We start from the raw sequence: 13,709 nt of genomic DNA, 5'->3' as shown, positions 1-13,709 counted from the left end.
CTGAGCTATGAACCAGCATTCAAAGCACAACAGTGTGTAGCATCTGACATCTCCACCCTCCTGTTTGATTGGTACCTGTGGGAACTGTCAAATGTTTGCATCTTGTACACAGAGAATGCAAGATTAACTTCTTTCTGTTTTGTTTGGCAGAGTCACATCAAACCATCTGCACCTCCCTTGCCTTTCTGGACCATCCACAGCAGAGCCTGGGAAGAATTTCTGCCTGTGATTCTCAGAGGTATCTAGTCAGTTCCCAGAGCAAAGTTCCTGGTGAAGATGTGCCAGGCATCTCCCAAAGGAATTTGTGCCTCTTATGGTGTACTGGAGCTGGAATTCAGAGACTTTTTTTTTTTGCTAGATTTTGTAGTAACTCCCAGCATAGAAGAGCATGGACTTCCATCAGCACAGATTGTCATAAACCAAAGGACAAAATCCACAGACTGGGAACTGTGCTAGAGAGCTAGCATCAAGTCTATGAAGTTCAAGTGTCGGGGTATGATAGTTCATAAATATTGAATACAAACATCAGTGTTTATACTGGAGGTTGGAAATAGACTCCCTCAAAGGCAAAGCCACAGGTGGCTTGGGTAAGATGTAGCAACTATTCCTGTAAGACCTGGAATAGTGAGGACAGCTTTGGCAGGATCTGTTCAAAAGCTGTTTTGTCCAGTTTTCCTTCTTTGTTTTTTTTCTGTTCTTTCAAGGAGTGGGCAAGCAGCCTGGGGTAGTTTTTTGCTGCTTTTGAACAACACACACCGAAGCAGGAGCTCAAGTATAAGACAAAGACTGTTTTTAAAATGGTTAAGTTTTACTGCCTGGTAATATTTTTTTGAAGTACATTTACTGAAGATTTATGTAAAATCTATCTTTTGTCTACTCAAAATATATCAAATGGATGTACAGGGCAAAATTTAATGCATATGGGTTTTCATTATTTTAAATCATTTGCAATATAAATGATTTACTATGACATCAGACATTTGTTCTTTGGCTGTCCACCATAAATTGAGGCCACCCAAATTTCCAGTCTTAGCTATATTTCTGCATTCCCTCCCCCAGTATCTATAATCTCAGTTCTGTGATTCTTCATGTAAATGACTTTCAACAAGGAAAGGAAGAGAACACATAATTTGCCTTAATACAGGTAATATTGAAAGAGGAGCAAGACCTTTGCATGAGAAATAGTTGACAGCCACAGAAAGGGGTGAACTAATGCTCGTAGAACAGAAAGTCATTCTTGATGAGAGTGGTGAGAGCTACTGATCAACCAGATGTGACCAAATGGACTTTTTGTGCAGTTGAAACTGCCAGAGGTGATAGACTTCTATCTTTCTCTTTCTGAATTTTTTCATGTCTTTTTAGTGCCCTTACATTTATAATGCAATTAATCCAACTCTGGTAAGTTAATGTTGTAGGCAACCATTTGGAAAACTGAGGTATTGGTGTAAGCCAGGTTCCCCAAGGTCATTCTGAAAGTCCACAGTGAAAAACCGATGGCACCTGACACCCAGAATTGTGCTTTCATGACAGACTTTCTCCTAACAGCTATAAAAATCTTGAAACACTTGGACTTTTTGAAAGACCTTGTGGAAAACTGCATTCATCATCATGTTTGCTGATTGTCTTATGACAGTTAATAGGATACACACCTTTGGACCCATCAATAGCCTGTGTTTTAAGCCTTCCCAGCTCAGTAGTTATTGAAAATTGTTGCTACCTAATTGTAGCTCTTCAGTGGCCTACACGACAAGTATTAAACAGCTGAACTCAGCCCAGTTTCTCATCCATGGATGTCATCTCAAAACCTACTAGGTCAACAGACTGCTGAGACTCTAATTTCTACTCATGAAATTGAAAGACAGTTAAGTCTGAACCTAATGTTGTATTTTTGCAAACTTCCCTCACCCACATCACATATCTCAGTCTTGACACAATTCCCTTCCTGCCCTGTCAAAGGCTTTCACTGTTTTCACAGTTTCATGCATTATTGCTCATGCAAGTAGTTTTAAAAATGCATCCCAGATTTGACCTGCCTGAAGATTTGTAGCAATCCTGAACCATATCATAATCTACAGCAACATCCTAAGGGGGATCTTACCTCTGACATCCAGGATCTCTGTCCAATTCTATAGCTACAAGCATGTCTGACAATGCCTGTTCATCTCTTGTCTTTCCCACAGTGCCAGTCCTAAACCAAACAGCAGCGCTGCCAACAATCTTAGCCCTGAAATCAGAGCAGGGTTAGATGATGTGATGGGCCTGCATGGGCTTGCCTTCATTCTAGCTTCCAGTGGCTCTACCATGATGAGATACATTTGAGAAAAAATCTCAGTGTAGTTCTGATTTATGTGCAAAAGTGCAGAGGAGAGCAGAAGCTTTTAGTATCTTGGGAAGTAGTTAGGAATTAAGGCCAAAGAAAGGACAGTCACGTCAATTACATCCTAAAAAAGGAAAACTTAAGTGAAAGTCCTGGCTCCTGAGCTGTTTCTGGGCTGGCAGATGTTCACAGTTCTCTTGGCAGATACTGTAGAATGTTAATGGGCCCATTTGAATCCTATCCCTTATACAATGGCATTAGTTTTACAATTTTGAGGGAGGCCTGCTGGGGCTGTGATATATCATCATTTTTCCTGAAATGAAATTAGGAAATGCATTTAATATTTTAAAATCTCTGATAATCTCTTGTCAGGAATCATCACTGAACCAAGCACTTCGCGCCAGATGTGGCTGAGGGAAGAAAATCTCATGTGAAGTGCAAGTCTGACACCTGGAGGAGACTGCTGAGATGCAGCTAGGGGAGTATGGAGCAGTTAGGGATTCTGCAACACACTGCTTGGGTTAGTAAAGCTCAGAGGGGGTGGCAAGAGCCCAGGTTTTGGAACTGCTCTTCTCCCCTTTTCCAACAATAAAGAAAAATCCAAATTTCTAGTTCAGCTTTTCCATGTCTATTTTTAGGAGTGGAGAAGAACACAGAGGCAAGCTCTGTATCATCTTCCATGTTCAGGAATATTTGGATCAAAACTTATCTTGCTTAATAAGCTGCTACAAATAATGCAAGGCTATTTTTTCAGTTGTCTAATGTGTTTGAATTGCTGCATATTAGTCTTCCTGCTGCTTCACCATTTGTGTCACTCTGTGCTGTGAGTTTCTGGAGTACAGACTTTCAGGGCAATTCCTACTGTCAAAGCTGCAGCTGTAAGATTTGGCGTTAGGCAGAGCTTGTTCTTTTCATGTCTGGCTCTGCCAGCACCCATGGTGAGGCTTTTCTTGAAGCTGATCCTAATCAAGGAATGCAAGGCAGCTTCTGGGACAGTGTCTTCATGCTTCTGGAAGTTTGCTTTCCAGCCTGGCAATCACCCATTCATACCACTTACTCAAACCTTTTCAGTAATGTCTCCTCTCTGCCAGGAATTGCCTCAGTAGTTGTGAATGCTGTTTTCACTTGAGCTAATTTTAGAATATGTTAATAACTGAGTTATTTACTCTGCTGGCATTACCGTACACTTAGTATTTCACAAACCCAAAGATTATACGTCCATTACATCTCCTTAACTCTCTTTGTCATTGCCAGTGTGGTTCCAATCATCATAAACTTTGCTTAGCAGTGAATAGTTGTTTATGGAAGTGGAAAAAAACAACAACAACTACGAGCTATTTTCAAAACTCTTATATGTAATTCTACTAATCCACATGCAGTACACCTCCCCAAGTCTCCATATGTCTTCACTGGTGTACCTCAATCCTGACTGACTGCATCTCTTTCCCTTTGAGCCTTCAGACTCCTAAAATATCACCAATATTCAGTTCATTCTGATGACAATACTGAACTACTCCATACATTTCCCACCCAGACCAGTTTAATGGGTGAGCCATGAAAGTACTTCATCTGATCTGGGGAGTAGGAGAGAGGCATTTTGCCAACTTCAGTAACAGCACAAGACATTTGGTGTGCTCGAGGTGCTTCTTTTCAGACCAGAGGCCTGGGAAGTCTAATGCCATCTCTGTGGCTACTGTTTTCTTCAGTGCTTCTCATGAGCTGTGGCATCACCCTGAAGAGGCAGTAACATCTTTCTCCCTCCTCCACCCCAACAATATTGGCGACACTGGATTGTTGGTTATGCTGATTTATACTGCATCGGTTGTGGTTATTCAGTGATGTAGACAAATACCAATTCAAGATCAAGGGTGAACCCTGGCCACTAAACTTGTTTCACTTGTGACTCATTCCAGACTTAAAACCTGGGTCTTGCTGACATTTTATTAACCCAATTTGTCATTCTCCTAACCCCCATTAGCCAACCCAGGCAGATTATTTACTTTGAAAAGATGTGTAGATAGCTTCCATGCGAATCATAAGTAGATCCAGGTGCCATAGCTAGATTCCAGAGGGAGCTATAGTCATGAGATACGTGTGCTGGCAAAATAACTTCTATCCTAGATACTCTGAAACTCAGTGACATTCTCCCTGTTTAGATATTGTTTGGACTCTCATTCCTGCAAAACAGCCTGGCACCAATATGGTAAAATGCCTAGGTACATACCTTCAGGCCTGTGTGTGGTGCCAAAGAGATCAGCAAAGGTAAATTTAAGCATATACTTAAACACATGCTCATATATACTCTCGCTTTGGAGTCAGAATCAGTGACTACCCCTTCCTAAGCAACTCTCTTTGAATCTTTGCATTTATCTCAAAATAAAGCATTCCAGTCAAGAATCTGCCATTTCCAGTTTGCAGGCTTGAGGAGAGAAATCCAGGAAGCATCAATAAATCCACTTTGACAGCAGAGTAAAGAGCTGCAAAAGAAGTAACCTGTCAGACTAATGTGACTTAATTTCTCAGAGAAAGATCCTTTTTATAGATGAAATAAAAATGCCAGCAAAGTCAAATAGCAGGAAGTGTCACACTTGATTGTCTCTCAGTAGGAAAAAAAGAAAAAAGGCAAGGTAAATGACATGGTTTTATGTTTAGCAAGGGAAGTAATAACATATACTGAGAATAATAACATATACTGAGAATCTATGCACAGCAACCTGAGTATCACAAAGGTATGTGTTCCCACATAAACATTCATTTAATCTACACATTTTTACTTAGGCAAAACGAAGGCTATGAGCCAGGGAGTTTAAAGATTTGGTGAGATACACAGATTGGACATGAGGGGGCAGTCTTACCTGCAGTTTATTGATGGGAAAACTGCTGCGTAATATCGAGGCAGGGTTATTACAGGCAGTTTGGTTTGGCCTCCCAAGTTGCAGTGCCAAGATCTGGGGCTTTGCCCCTTTCTAAGCAAGGGACCCATCCAGGCTTTTCAGATTTCCTTATTGAAAGGGTGAGCACTGCCCCTTTAAATAAGCACAGAGATCTCAGTCCAAATGGGGAATGAAGCCCAGGCTACCAACAGTTATGAAACCTCCCTTTTAGAGCTTGCAGGCTTAGGGGCTGCTGCTATACTCCGAGGTTAATAATCAGTTTTAATATTCACTTAGGGGGCTGTAAAAAAAGAATGAAAATTTCGTAATTTGAAAATGGACTTGATTGGCAGCTTTATTATCTCTGTAAGGTGCGTGGCATTCCACACAATCAAGTAGTTTTTTTAAATAATCTCACTGCTTAAGTCGTACATGCTGCTAATTGCATTTTAATAAGTCTCTTTAAAATCTTTCCATATTTTTTAATATCCTAATATTAGATAAGTGATTGCTGGGGACACTGGAGGGCACTGAAGTTTATAGAAAGAGGAACACCATAATGAAGCTTTATTGGGATGGCATCACCAAACAATTGCTGTGATAGCAACACTCCCAAGCTTGGAAAAGTGCCAGACAATCCCCCCCTGGAACTGACTCAGACACTAGCCTCTCTGGCTCAGGACTGATGCAGAAAATGGATGCTTTCTGGCTCATAAAATGGCCTCTTTCCGGCTTGGAAATGACTGAGGAACTGTCCACTTTTGATTTGGAAAGAACTGGTCTTTCTACATTGAACAATGACTTTGAAACACACCTTTTTTTTTTTTTCTTGATTCTGGCTTAAAAATTGTGTTTTTTTAATTTGGCCAGGACTAGACAGAAAGGAGAAAGGTTTTTTTTTTACCATCTCTGTACAATAGCAGAAGTTGTGAAAGGCTTCAGTGGGAATTAGAAAACTAAGGCTACAAGAAGAATAGATGAACTTTCCATCTCAAAGATCAAACCCAGTTAAGATGAGAGAGTATTTGGAAAAAACAACCTATAGTGTGGGGTTATTGGGTGTCTATATCTCACACAGGGGACATGGACCATGACCCAAGAATACCAACAGCAATCCAGACTTAATCGCTCTAAAATTAAAAAACAAACAAACAAACAAAAAAACCCCACCAAACCCCTCAAATGACAGTGGGATGGAACTGACAAATTCCAGATTCAAGGACCACAAACTACAGAGAATTTCAAACTCAGATTCAAGCTGGGTCCTGCATGTACATCCACATGGTCAGCTATTGCAGCGTTTACAAGCCAGTGGTGCAAGAAGGTGCCCCACAACATTTCATGTGCAGAGGCCAACATTTTCTGTTGTAAGTCTGCCTTCAGATTCAGTGCTGTGTTCCCTATATATTTCAGTTGTGTTTCTCCAGATTGTGACTGCGGGGCAACTATTGTCACTTTCAGTGTAATTTAACAGCATCATCCATGTGGCAGGGAGAGAAGGAAAACTATAATCCCAAATTAGTGTGTAGCTGGCTTTTAGGGAACTTGACTGGGATAGAGGGACTTTTTTTATTTTTTTGCCAAAACAGAATGGCAATGCCAAATTTTACATTATATTGTATTCTGTCCTCTGGAATTCATGTATTGGGCCCTGGGATCAGAAAGTTATTTTGAGAACAATAGTGACTTTAATGTATTGCCTGCTCTTATATATTTTTTCCCCCTGAAATCTCATCTTCTGAAATCATACTCTAATAAATCACAATTTTAGCTTTGGTTTAAAAAAATCAAGCTTCTAGCCATTCACTATTAGTAAAGAAAGCCAGAAAAAATGTTATATCTTCTTAAGGATTCAAAACCTAGGGAAAAAATACAGAAAAACCATAGATTTTTTTTTCCATTCAAGTCCCATAATATTTAAGTAAAATTGGTTTTTTGGAACCCAACTATGAGTTTTAGTACTTGAAATTGGCAACACTGATATAAACATCTTGCATTAGTTTGTTTGAATGTGAGCCATTTTCTGACTAACTGAAGATCTGTTTGTCTATCCATGTGTTTCTTCTGTACATCGTCAGAGAATCCTTGGACTTGGTCCATTGTATCATTAGGTCTGATCTTATTCCCACTGAAATCCAAAGGAGTTCTGCCACTGACCGCCTGTTAAAAATGGATTAAACCCAACTTTACCATATAGTATAAGAATAGTTTGCCTATTAATACTAAATTTCTGATTACTTGTTGTGTATCTTTTCGGTTTTAAGGTGTATGAGATGCCATTGTAGAGAAACCAATGTCTCTGACATTAGCCATGAGATAGAAAAGAGTTGTCAGTTTACAAAATTTCCTGTCTTCCTCTCTTCTTCTCCTTTTTTTTTTCCCCCTTCTGAAAATAAGAGCAGAAGGTCTTGTTTCACACTGACAGGCTGGGAGGCACATGTTCAGTGAACTTCTGCACAGGAAGTAAATGTCCAGGTCATATTTATCCCTTTTCATGTGGTTCTTTTAATCCCCCAGATTGGGTTTCAGAAGAGTTTTACAGTTTCAGTTTTACAAAGCAAACCTTCCTTTAATGTTGGCATTTTAAAGAAAAAGCTTCAGTCAAAACATGTGTGTTTTACATCAGCCAGATGTGACGTTTGGGGGAGCAGGCCACAATGTGGCAGCCAGCTCTGCTGCAAGAGCTGGCTGGGTTGGTGTTGGACATCGAATGGGAGCTACTGGTCCCAGGTTGGGGATCAGGCTCCTGGCTCTCTCACCCAGTCCAAAAATTTATAAAAATAATAGTAATAATAATAAAAAGTGCCTGAGCAAATTAAAGATCGGAGCATGGACGGCATTGCTATGACTTGCATCCCAGTAGGGTGATGCAAGTCACAAGGCCACATTAGAGCACAGCCCTGCTGTGCAGACCTGTACCCCTAAAAATATGTTCTTGCCTAAAACCGGTTATGTTAAAGTGAAGTAAGAGATGTTAAAGGCAGCAGAGGCACGCCAATGTGTCCAGCACTGCACCAGCTGTCAGTGGCTACTCCAAACGTAAAACCTATCTCTGCATAATTTCCATTGAATATCTCTGTCCAGGTAACCTGCTGTTTCCAGGACATAATTTTTGTCATTTTAATTGAAAAAAATAAACAAACAATGAAACACGCTCAGAAATCTGTTACCTTTCCCCAGGGCTTAGCAGGTCCTGTTTTCAGCTGCTTCTCTAAATTGGGGCCAGCTGTGACAGGGTGGGGGCTTTTCTTCTACCTTCAAAAGCCCTTCCTAGCAGCATTGCTTCAGTGTGGCTGGAATTTTCACCAGAGAGGTGGTTTTTCAGCAGCCTGTGCTGTGCCAGGGCCATCTCAGGGCCTGTGTGAGGCAGAGGCCCCTGTTCAGGGGAGCCCCTGTGCAGCCACTGTTTCCCTCTGTTTCTGCCAGTCCAGCAAGCAGCTACTGGTGCTACAGCACAAGCGTCTGTCTCCTGCTATGGGTGCCTTGCCTCATTGTCTGTGTGGCAGTACCTGGCCTTACCATCTATGAGTTGCCTCAGTAAGTCAGGAATTAGGCACCATCTCCCTTGTGGCCACCATTTTGTGACTGTCAGGTTCCCCTGAGTGGCTCCTCAGGGGTTGTTGCTGCTCTGGGCTGGAGCAGTTAAAGAAAAGTTGAGGCAGAACTGAGAAATCCTAGGTGTGACAATTCATCTTATCAGTGTGTGTGACCTTGAGACCCCCTCAGACAATGGGTGTCTTGTATCCCCTGTGCTGCTGCCTCACAGGTCTCCTTTTCACCTTTCCTTTGGCGGAAGGCCCCTGAGGGAGTACCTCCTGGAGACAGCCTGTGGAAAGCTCACCACAGCATTGTTTTGGGACAGCCTGAGGAGAGACTTCTTCCAGAAACACCACTGGTGTCATACCACACCTGGTGACATCTGGGACAGACTTAGGGAGATTTGGCTGCTGCCAAAGACCTGTCTGTGTGGCACAGGCAGCCACTGGTGTGTCCTGAGGAAGCAGCTCTGTGCCTCTGCTCCTGCACCAGCAATGGGTGAGTATTTGCTCTATTTCCAAAAAATGCATCCTCACTTAAGCACCTTCTCCTGATCAGTAGCTGCAGGGACAGCTTTTGAATCCTCTGAAATAACAGCTGTGGTCTCTTGAGTTGACACCATTAATTTTTTCCTTTAAGTTTTGTGTCAATCCAAGGTCACTGGCCTTCAGGCCTGGCCTCTCCATTGATCTCCTTGAGTGATATAAATGGGTTTTCAACACAGTTGCCTGCTTTCCTGACTGTAGTTAGGTATAGATTTTATCTTTACTGTGGCTAAATGGTATGGTCAGATGGCTTGCAGTAAATTTGGCACGGGTTAATTTAATGTCCTGGAGTCTGTGTGACTGGACGGAGTTGGGCTGGAGAATGTTGTTTCTCTGGAGTGAATCTGAAGTAGGTATATATTATATGCTATCCTGTATAATATATGTCTTCATAATATGCTTGAGCTTATTCCTTCATGAGGAGCTGGGTTGAGCAGGATGGTGTTTGGGCATTGGGATTACATGGATGGTGTACTGGGCTGGAACAACTGGCTGACTCTTCCTGGGAGCAGGTGAAATTCCATAAAGAGAAGGAAACCTGGGTAATTTATATGCGTTGACTGGATTAGTATAAGCTTTTTTGGACTGACCATGCCAAGACTGAAGTGTCTTATAGAGGTTTTTAGCAGGTACTTCATTTGGTGGAAATGGATTTTGCTCTCAGAGTTGGTTGGATCTGTGTAAGCATGCTACAATTTCTTACTCAACCCATGTGTGCCTATTTCTCCTTGGCTGGTAAATGTTTTGCTAGTTAACACAAATAAATATAAACATATGCAGTTGTGTTTGTTTTTTTAAGTGTGTGAGTATCAAGAACCTGATTGTTACTTATACTTGGCTGTTCCTCTTATCCCCACTCCAATCCAGTTTTTTCCATCTTGCTAAGTGACAGTGGGGCTGTCAGGTTCTGCCTAGCATTTTTTAAGGCACTCTGACAGAAGTTCAACTTGAGCTGATACAAGTGGCAGGGCTTTGTGAAGTTATTTTTTGGAAGTACCAATTACCAACAGTTTCCTCTGATATCACTTGTATGAATAGCTCTTTACCATCTCTGTAATTTGGTCCTGAAAATAAGGAACAGCAGGCTAAACTTTTCCCTGACATCATCCTGTTAAAGCTAGAGCATTTACTGTGGATACCTGGATTAAAATCTGACCAAATTCTTTGTTATCAGGTGAAAGAAACAAACTCAAAAATATTATGATAGGAAATAGTCTAATGCACAACAACCATTGACTCCCTTTTTAGACCACTTGCTCCTTATGCAGTAGGAAGACAGCCACAGGGTGACCGACCAATGTAGGAAGAAGGGAAGGTGGCTTTCCCTCATGCCTTCAGATCACAAAACTTACATGACTAGCAGGAAAGTCTAATGGATGTGGCAGAAATTTAGCAAATAAAGGATTAGTCCTGACTTTACCACATATTCTCTGTGACTGGGTCCATTTCATTCAATTTGCCATTTGCCTTGCTTTCCTGTGCAACTATCCTATGATGCAGAGAGGTAACAGGAAAAAAAAAAAAAAACAAAACATCAGTAGCTGTGAGGCACTCGGCTGCTGTGGTCAGATAAGTACCACAGTGAAGGAAACTCCTCTAAGTATCTATTAAGGACAGCACTTCACAGGGCTATTGCCCCTTCTATCCAAGGTGCATGAAGCATTCCATCAATGCTACTCATACTCCTTCAATACTCCTGAGAAGCAACGCATTATAAATCCCATTTTACAGATGGGCGAACTGACTTTTCCCCAAGTCCCAGAGTGGTTCAGTGACAGAGCTGGGAATTGAACCATTAGACATTTTCCTCTTCATGACAGCTCTGTACAATCCCAGGACTCATTTATTTTCCCTATTAAAAAAGAAGTAAACAAGTATTTTCTTTCTGAGACCCGCTGAGAATGGGGGATTGGGGAAAAAATGGAAGTAAAATTAAAAATAAAATGACATAAGTCCCCACTGGCCCTGAGTTGTCCAGTCTCCTTTACATTCACACTTCTCTTTGTTATGTTTCCTTGAAGTTGAACCTCCCTAGAGAAGGGAACCTCAGAGTTTCTGGTGCTGGGGAAGAAATGCTTCAAGAAAAAGAAAAATAATTGCAGCTGCAATGTTAAAAATAAGAAGCTAATCAAAGGCAGCCCATGTGGGCGCCACTTTCATCTCTCATCTTCAAAGAGGTGCAAACAAACATTGTCGGCGTGCCAAGCAGCAGCCTCAGCAGCTGATGATCCCATTACTCCTCCAGCGTCCACCCTCCCCTTCAATGCTGCGGAGCCTGTAGGCATGGGACTCCAGGATCACTGCCAAGGTGGGAACCTCTAGTCACCAGAGGGGAAGCCACATATGGAATTCCTCTGTGGATCCAAATTATTTCATAACAAACATACTTCTACTCTATAGATCATTCCTTGTACTATTGCCTTTAGAGCATTTCTAGTAACAATAACAGTATCTCTCATTCTGTAAGATGCTGAAAAGCCTCTGGATAAGAGGTTTTGTTCTGGTGTTTTGGGGGGTTTTGTTTTCCAAGGATTTGGTTATTTTTAAAAATAATATCTAGACTCTGATGAAATCCAGATGTACTTAGTGTAGTAGAATAGTGTGGGTTTGCAGTTAAAGTGGTGGCACTTGGGGAATTTGCAGTACTGGTGGTTCTTCTAACATTCTTGAGAACTTGCCTTGATATCAAGGCAGCTAATGTATTTGTGCCTTAGTTTACATGTGTTTATTTGCCTTGATAGAAGCCTGGCTATTCCTGCATGCCCTAATGCAGTCCATGTGATAACAAGCTGACTACCTCTGAACAAGTCAGCTGAAGTACCAAAATCAACATATAGTGTGATGCTTAGCCTGGGCTCATACAACTAACTTCATGGCAGAATCATCTTATGTGTGGTAATACTGCTACATCGCTCCAAATTCCAGAATGAGAGCATTCAAAGAACACTTGGGGGTCTCTGTATGTATCGTATGGTGCAACATAAGGTAATCTATCTCAGATTAAGAAGCCAAAGATAAATAAGGTAGGGGGATTGAACTCTTCCCCAATACTAAGATTTCAGCTGATGAGTGAGAGTGAAAAAAGGTAATTTGTTCTGTTTATATTGCCCTGCCTCGTTCAGAACATGAGTGAAACACATTACTCATGGGTACTGACCTTCTACAGAGAGAATCCTGGGGGATGAGGATGTTAAGAGACCCATTCAACTCCTGGGCTCTGCCACTGCTCTTGTGAGAACTCTTAGGCTACTTGACCAGCTGGAAAACCCTGATGTTTTAGATAAATGATTTTGAAAGCCATAGATTAAAAGAACTAGGTGTTATTTCTTGGAACTAAACTGCACCTTGATGCTGCCAGAATCTTGGCAGAGAAGATGCCTTTACCACCTTGTACCTGTCTGGGGCTTTCCTGCTCTGTTAACCTCATGAGCAACATTACAGTAGCTGCAAGAACAGTTCACTGGTGCGGTCATCCACCCACATAAGCTCTGTGGGGCCTGCCCTGTGTTCACAAGGAAAGACTGGGAGATGGAGGGGAGGGAGTAGAATTGGATCCAGTTCATCATAATGAAGAAAGTCTGTCCCAGCCAGGGAAGGATTCAATTAGGAGGCCGGAGGAATATGGATGATACAGGGAGGGCACCAGGACATCTGGGGCTGCCACTGCTGGCGAGAATAAAGGTGCTTTGCATAAGAACAGGATGCAATCATAAGAGAAGAGAAATCTGCTCCCAAGTAGCACTGATTCCCCCTCCCCTCTACAGTGCACAACAAGGTACAGATTAGACCATTACACCCAGGGGAAGCCACAGAGTCGCACTCTCTTTTTCATGGACAGTAGCAGGAAATCAGTGGATTGGAACCAAATGAGAAGCCTGACTCAAACCAGATGTGACCCCAGGGAGATCAGAAATGCAGAGATGTTTTTGCTTTGACATATCCGCCAGTGTTGAGGGTGGGGGAAGGCAGAGGGTGGCAGCAGCTGATTAGATGCTGCTGGATTATATCATGCTGGTAACAGGCCGGCTGGGTTTCAAAACAAAAAATTACAGGAGACCATTCTTCAGCTAGATAGTCAAAACTATGAATGTATCTCAAATTTTATCTGGCTCATCACCTGCTTCAGCAGCAAGACTTTGGTCTGGGACCTTCACAGCCATACTCCGTGAGTTAACCACGTTTGTAGGCTGCAGCATCTCTTGTGATCAAGTACTGCTGACCAAAGGTACCCTCTGTTTCCACTCAGCCTACTTCATAAACTAACTTGAGTCTGGATGGGGAAACAGGAAAATTAAAGCATGGAAATATGGTGACATGTGCTGTGAAGTCCATTTTAAGTACTAACACCAAAAACACCACTCTGTGTGGCTGGATTTTAGCTTAGCTCTTGTATCTAATCCTGACCCCTTGCTTAATGGTAACTTAATTTCCAATCTC

At 41.9% G+C, this 13,709-nt stretch overlaps 1 long non-coding RNA gene across 3 annotated transcripts in view; it reads left to right on the top strand.

Moving 5' to 3' along the window:
* Positions 1-13,709, top strand: part of LOC135316612 (uncharacterized) — a 32,142-nt gene that overhangs the window by 5,036 nt on the left and 13,397 nt on the right. The window contains exons 2-4 of one of the 3 annotated variants that reach the window (XR_010375873.1): positions 151-238; positions 2,690-2,837; positions 8,957-9,225. This is a non-coding gene — a long non-coding RNA (uncharacterized LOC135316612). The other 2 variants (XR_010375874.1, XR_010375872.1) reach the window with 2 other exon arrangements.

Source organism: Phalacrocorax carbo, chromosome 20 (genome assembly GCF_963921805.1).
Source record: "Phalacrocorax carbo chromosome 20, bPhaCar2.1, whole genome shotgun sequence".
Lineage (NCBI taxonomy): Eukaryota > Metazoa > Chordata > Aves > Suliformes > Phalacrocoracidae > Phalacrocorax > Phalacrocorax carbo.
Note: the sequence above shows the minus strand (reverse complement) of the source record. Positions and strands in the feature narration are given on the sequence as shown.